This window comes from Gavialis gangeticus, unplaced genomic scaffold, assembly GCF_001723915.1.
Source record: "Gavialis gangeticus isolate Ggan-Ray unplaced genomic scaffold, GavGan_comp1, whole genome shotgun sequence".
Classification (NCBI taxonomy): domain Eukaryota; kingdom Metazoa; phylum Chordata; order Crocodylia; family Gavialidae; genus Gavialis; species Gavialis gangeticus.
The window spans coordinates 64,618,604-64,625,980 of NW_017729022.1; the positions used below are offsets into that span (position 1 = coordinate 64,618,604).

The 7,377-nt window shown below is 47.1% G+C and overlaps 1 long non-coding RNA gene across 1 annotated transcript in view; it reads left to right on the forward strand.

Moving 5' to 3' along the window:
• Positions 1–5,076, forward strand: part of LOC109297031 — a 9,840-nt gene extending 4,764 nt beyond the window's left edge. The window contains exon 3 of the long non-coding RNA XR_002097162.1: positions 3,183–5,076. This is a non-coding gene — a long non-coding RNA (uncharacterized LOC109297031). The remainder of the gene's footprint in view (positions 1–3,182) is intronic.
• The last annotated feature ends 2,301 nt before the right edge of the window (positions 5,077–7,377 follow it).

Below are 7,377 nucleotides of genomic sequence, written 5' to 3' on the forward strand. Positions count from 1 at the left end.
GAATAGTCCTCCTTAGTGATGACCCCTCCTTTCCATTGGGAGTAAGCCTCCTTTTTGGCAAGGAGACATTCCCGGATGTTTTTAGTGAGCCATGGAGGCTTATATGCTCTCCTGCCCCCTTTGACCCTCCTGGGGATTACCTTCCTCTGGGCTTGGAGGATCGTCTCCTTAAGGAGCGACCACTTCCCTCGGACACCCGGCTCCCCTCCCTTCTGAGACTTCAGCGCTTCTCCAACTATCCTCCTTAGCTCGTTGAAGTTTGCCCTCCTAAAACATGGACTCTCATGTCAGGTCTCTGTGGGAAGGAGGTACTGTATCTTACATCTAGGGTGGCCATCATAGAGGACAGTCCAGTTGTCCTCTGTCCTCTACTGATACGAAACCAGACGCCTTTATGTCTTCTATTTTTCTCTTGGAAAGAAGCAAAAGGGGTCTTGAAGAGGAGAATGTGTGGATGGCATAGACTCACTAGCTCCTGCTGAGGAAAGGGTTAAAGAGAGTGGCTGGGCTGTGTTGGCCCTGCCCTGTTTGTGCCTGCAGCCAATGCCAGGCCTGAAGGAGTGGTAAAAAGGAGGGGCATCAGGCTCCGAAAAAGGACTCAGTGCTTGCTGTTGCCTAGGTTGGATGTTCTCTGAGAGTCAGGCTGTATAGATTCCCCGGTCAGTGCAGGTGCCTGGGGAGATTGTCCCCTGGGTAATTGGCCTGGTGCCCTGTTACAGTGGCAAGTGTCAATCCTCCTGGATTGTGGTGTATGCCTGGGGGCCACCCAGACCTTCAGTGCATACACATTTTCTCTTGAGGAGAAAAACAGAGGACATAAAGGTGTCAGGTTTTGTATCAATAGAGGACAGAGTAGCAGAAATCCAGAATGTCCTCTATGATGGCCACCCTACTTACATTAGTGCCTGATATGCAGCTGGGCCTGTCTATGCAGATATGGGGGTATATGTGGGGCAATTGCCACAGGCCATCATTTGGTCTCTGAGCTGCTGAATGCCTCTCTCCAGCAGGGATCCCTACAGTCCTCCATCTAGGGGAAGCACTTCATGATTTTGCCTCCCTTCTGTAAAAACATACCCATGCCCCTGTTGGTGGGGACAGAAGAAGGGTAATGGATAACATTCATTCTGGAGGAGGAAAGTTTTATTCCAAATTATTCTCCAGGGTGCCTGGACTTTTCTCCCATAGGTGTTTGCATCTAGTGTGAAGGAACAGCACAAGCCAAGGTAAGAAAGAGGCTTTAAGCCCAGGATGGCAGAAGGAGTTCAGGTCTATGAGGCATGCAGCAGGAGAAACCTGTCTGTGCTAAGCCTGTGTATGCTGCTTTGGACCGAACATCCTGGGGAAGTGACTGCTTGCTCTTATGATGGTGCATGAGCAGCCAGCAGTGGCACTGGATGCCTCAGTTCAGAGGCAAAACCTAGCGCTGATGTCTAGCTTTAGCTGTGATCTTGTGGGGTACCTTCATCCAGATGGGGCCATATCTTGGCTGCTTCTGTGGGAGCTCATCAGAATACAGCTGAGAACATACTTCCTCTGCCCTGCTACCTTGTAGGGGGGAGGGCGTGGAAGGGTGAGACCTTACCTAGCAGAGAGGGGCAGTAACCTGCCCTGGCAGCACTGAAAAGAAGCAGGAAAAGGTGACCCCAAGTAGCTGCTTAGATCAGAGGGCAGTGGAAGCTGGTAGAACAGCAGCCTAAGGGAGCAGTTAGGGGCTTTAGCTGGACAGATCATGCAGCCAGGGTAGGTCTGATCTCAGGAAGTGAGTGGGTCTCTCAGCCCTGGCAGAGCACAGCATGAAGGCAATGGCTGCCGACTTCTTCTAGACTCCAGTCTTTGTTGGCAGCTGAACAGCCAGATGGCTCATGGCCTGGGGCAGAATGCATAGTGTAGAGAAGGGCTGGATTTGGAGCATGGGAGCCAGTGCTGCTTTAAAGAGCACGGGGAAGTGGAATGATCTGAGCATCTCTGTAAATGCTGTGGTTACGTGCCTCAGGAGTGGGCTGCTATGAGGCAGGCAGTTGGGTAACTGCTGTTTTATTTGGTTTCTGGACCTGTAAAGAAGTGCACATGGCTGAGTTGTGATGGGCCTATAGCAGTGGTTCCCAACCTTTTTTTCTGCGACCACTGCTGGGAGTGGAATGCAGTGGCAGCCCAGGGGCGGGGGAGCTCCTGGCATGTGGCGAGGCTCATCTTCTGTGTATGGTGCCGCTGGCATTGCCCCCACAACCCTCATTTGAGTCATGACCTGGGGTTGGGAACTGCTGGCCTATAGTATTTAAGTGCAGGAAAAGGATCAGCAGGGACTTAGAGGGCTGGGTTTTTTGTGGGGTTTTTTTTTTTTAATCTCCTCAAACTCTAGGACATGCCCTGCTGCAAAGGAATTGTGTAGTACAGGGCCTAGCCTTCCAGTTCTATTCCAACTGTAGGATCTCCCCCATGAGGGGTAGAGTGCATAGAGAACCAGCGGATCTCAAGGCTGAAAGCGACTCTTACCCAGGACAGTGAAAACCATGCAATCCCATGATACCCAGAGCTAGTTAAACTCCCCCATTGCATTACAGCTACTTGTTAGCATTCATTATTGCACAGGATCCTCAGAATGTTAAATCCTGCCAGGGGTTGCCTAAGTTAAGCCAAGAAGAGTGCTGCTTCTGTTACTGGGCTAAGGTGCAGTCAGGCTGTCAGGTTGGATTTGGTTCTTCCAGTTCAAGCCAAATTTGCAGTGATGTCGTAGATCCTTCACAATGGGAAAAACTACTACAGCATGAGAAAAAACACAAAGAGAAGAGTCATTCCCTAACATTTTGGAGGCACCTGAAGGCAAAAAGGCTGCCTCAGGCATTTACATTCCTTATGTTGTGGCTGTAGGCCATGAGAAGAGCACAGCATAAGGGAAAAATAAAGCAAAGCTATTAAGCCAAGCTGCTGATTTGTGGGCTATGAATGTAACCACATCACAGTAGTGGTTCCCCCACTATGGTTCAGAATTGCTCTCCTGGGATGAGTGTTTGTCTCCCAAATAAAAGCAAAGAAGTACTGATGGGGCTCTGATAAGGGATCAGGCAACAGACTTCACCCGGGTGCACTATTCAGTGAATTCTTCAGTCTCCAAAAGAAGCTGGTTATAAAATCAAGGTAACCTTCTAATGGTTACTGTTTGCGTTTCATATTCTATTTAGCTCAGCAGGACCATCTGCCCTGGAGGATGCCCCACGCCCACTCAGCATACAGCTAGTTTTGTAGAACAGTTGCTCTTGCATGGGCCCTAGAATTCTCCTAGAGCACTGACAGCCTCTGAAGGAAAATAATAGACTATGGCTACAAAGATCTCATTAGACAGGAGTGCTCAGAGTGCTGGAACATGCACTTTTACTGATGTTGCCAATGCCAAGGCAGTGCCTGAAGATGATGGAGAAACAAGCCAGAAAAATACAGGATGCATCCAACAAGGGAGCAAGCAAACACCTGGAATAGTTCAACTTGGCTGCTGTTATAAATATCGAGGAAGAAATTGTAGGGCCTGCTTGAAGCTGAGGGTCAGAGATCAAATGACTGTCGCTTCCCAGCACCTGTTCTTTGCTGTTGGTTACAAGCTGCTCCTGAGATCTCTCAGTTAACCTGTATCTGTCGCATGGTCTGCAAAGGAGCTAAAAGCCATGAGGGGGGAACTGTGGGAGTTAAGAATTTTCAAGACATTTGGAGAAAAGGAGTTAAGGGCAAACAGCAGAGGACAAAATGGAGTCGGGGGAAGTCTCAGTCTCTTCAAGAATGGATGAGCCTTTGGATTTCCTTAGTACTGTGAGAGCTGTAGCCATGATAACTGTGCAGCAGGAAGCTCATCACCTGTAGAGGAGCCCAAAATGATGTTCATCATATCCAAGAGGTTGTTTCATTTCCATTTTTCCCTTTTAAGTTATAAAATGCATGCACTGTTCCCGTAACTTCCATGTTTTGTAGTGTTAAACCTGAAAAACGCATAATATGGCCTACCGAGAAGACATTATCATTGCTTCACCTTTGTTTAAGCACCACATGGAGGATGCTGTTCTTTTTCTGTTCCTTGAGGGGGGGGGTATTGTTTTGCTTTGTTGGGTTTTTTGCTTGACCTGTTCCTGTATTTTTCTGCCTTAGATTTTGTCCCCCTGCTCCCCCCCTTTGCTGAATGTTAACCCAACTATGTTCAGCGTGACCCTATAATACTGAATTAGGTAAGCAGAATAGGCATAAGGAACTTAGTTGTGGGCTGCATCTGGGCAAGCTGCTTGCACATGGCCTTGAAACCAACACCAGCTCCTAACACTTGGTTAAGAGCTTCAGGGGAACATGGGCAATTAAAGTTACTGTGGCACCACAAGAGTTCCAGCTAATTAGGCTCCCACCTCATTGTAAATAGGCTACTATTAACATGGGTGAGGGCTGTGTTTACTGGTTGTGTTTTGTAAGCTGCGTTTCTAAAGCCATATCATTGGAAACATGGAAAGATGCTATAGGGATCTCACTGCTAATGAATGTTGTGACAAAAGAGAACTCTGTTGATTCTGTTCCCTCCTTCTGGAAAGATTTAGCAACAATAAGTTAGAAGAAACTGCATGTGCTGCCCTCAAAAACCTTGTTGGGCTGGACTCTTGGGCTAAGACTCTACAGGACAGGTTTCTTTGGAAGTGGTTCTCAACCTGAGATTGCAACCCCATGTGCACTGTACTTATTTAATTCCTTGGCCCTTATCGCTGTGGTATGTGAGCACTTCACAATGATTAATAAATTTAATTCTCACTACCTGTGAGGTAGAGAAGCTGTTCCCCCTATTTTACAGATGGGGAACTAAGACACAGATTATATGAAGTGACATGCAGTCACACATCAGGAACTGAACCCAAGTCTCAGGTACTAGTGAAGTGATTTTCAACCAGAAAGTCAGGAAAAGCAGTCAGAGCTGTCATGAGGCACTTTGTCTTCTGTTGTAACTGAAAGCAAAGAGAATTTCAGTTGCCCTCTCCCCACAAAGCTAACTCTTCATAATCGAGCTGTCAGCCCTTAGAAACACACAGATAAATCACAGTCTTAAAACTGTCATTGATGCCTTCTCGTGCTTTTACAGAAAATGAGGGGGTCATAAAACTTTTAGTTCAAATAAGAAATTGTCAACTTGGAAAAAAATTGAGAAACACTGTGCTAGACCATCCTTCTTATCATGAGATGCTGTCCTGCCTGATATGTGGGTAGCGAAGAAACCTGCATTCTGTTCCTCTTGTAAAAATCCTAACCTGTCTATATCTCAATAGTTTTATCTGGAAAATAGGCTCAATGATCACATTAATACTCATTCACATAGCACCCGAGGATAACTGGAGAGAGAAAACTATGGATACTTGAGTATTTAACTTATTTAGCCAAGTAGATCAGCTTTCTTTACTTTGGCTGATTTTTGCTGGAGTTGTTATGTTTGTTTAAGGTTTTCACAAATAAATTACTCCAGCCACAAGTATGGGAAGTAGCGCTGCCAGACTGGCAGGCACAGAGTGTATTGTAAACACAAAGTAAAAAAGACACTTGATAGAGGACACAATAAGGGTTTACAAAATGCTGACCGATGAAGAGAAAGTAAGGAGGGATTTATCATTTTCTCTCTCTCTCCCCCACATGCCCACGTGCGTGCGCACATGCACGCGCGCACACACACACCAAGAACTAGGGGTCACAAAATGAATGTAGTAGGCAGTAAGGTTAAATCAAACAAAAGTAAGTTCTTTCTCACACAATGTGTGATTAAAATATGAAACTCATTGCCACAAGATGCTGTGGAAGCTGATAGTTTAACCAAATTCACAAAGGGATTGGACAAATTCTTGGAGGAAAGGTACAGCAGTAGCTATTGGGCATGTGAGTTAGGGGTACACCCTCTGAATCAGAACTTCCTGGCCTTTATAAATGCTGGAGGTTGCAAGCAGGAGAGGAACGGGATAAACCGTGGTGATACCCTGTTGACTTTCACTTTCAAGCATCTACTTTCTGCCATGGTGAGACACAGAATACTAGGCAAGACAGACCTATGATCTGACTCAGTACAGGAGACCCTCACCATTCATGCAGGATATGTTCTTGAACAAATACATTCATGAGCACAGTGCCCACACGGATGGCGGGGAGGGGGGCACGGCTGCACTGGCAGCAGCAGGAGCATGGTGGCAGCAAGCACAGAGCTCCTGAGGAGCTCATTTAAGTGTATTTAAGATGCGGGTTCAGCATTCGTGAATATTTGAACCCGCAAATAGCAAGGGTTTCCTGTAAATGGTAGCTCTCATGTTCATTCATTGGCAGATTCAACAGCAAATAACATTCCCACATGTAGTTGCAATGCATTCACATCTCTCAGCATTGTTGCCTGAATGCTATCAAGAAAAAAAAAGCAGTCTTGGTAAACTCAGATGGAACAAGGTAAGTGACCAGGTACTGTGTCAAATCTCTCAAGAGACCATAAACAGGGACACGATGACCAGAACATTACAAGCCAGGGTCCCTCTCATCCTTATCTATTTGCCTTTAAGCAGGGAATGTGGGGGAGAGAAAGGAGGATCTCAGGAAAGGCTGTTGGTCTGACTGAGGATACAAGAACAGCACAACATAAAAAGAGTTGTGGACTTGCATCAAGCAGTGGGCTTCTGTGTCAGAGCAGTAGAACTCATTTTTTTTTTAGACTGGAGGCACCCCGTGGAAAATGCCAGCTTAGTTTTCACTCAGTTTTTGACTACAGAAAAGTAGCAGAGTGATCATGTTGCAAAGAACTGAGGGAGATTGTAACAGGCCCAAGCATTTCTAACCCTCTGCATTCCTGTGGGAAACTTTTGGGTCAACCTGAGATGCCTAATGGTACCAAGGGTGCACAGCATCCTACAGCACCCCCGAAAGGATCTCCTGGCACCCCAGGGTGCTGCAGCAGCACCTAGTGGACAATCACTGTTGGAGTCAGGCAGCAGCTGTGGGGCATCTGGGAAAGACGCTAGATGCGAAGGAGAGCTGGCTGGTGCCTTTATTGTGCTGGGACAGTAAGATGGACTTTTCCACACAACCCCATCACCTCCTGGCACAGGTAATCCAGGCACCACCAGCCTGGAGGCCTGCAGGCAGGGGGAAGGAGCTGCACCTAGAGGGGACTGAAAGCCCCACTGCACCCTTGCCTGCAGCACCCTCGGGGTGCTTAGCTCACTGAGCTCACGGTGCATTGTGGGATGCTGGAGGAGCCACGAGGCATTGTGGGATGCCATCAGGGCTAAGCCACTCAGGGCACCACCCAGTGTCAGTATTGCCAACTCTCATGATTGTTGGCGTTGTTCTTAAAGTCGACACTTTGGGAATTTGGTAACTTTAGCTCCTTTT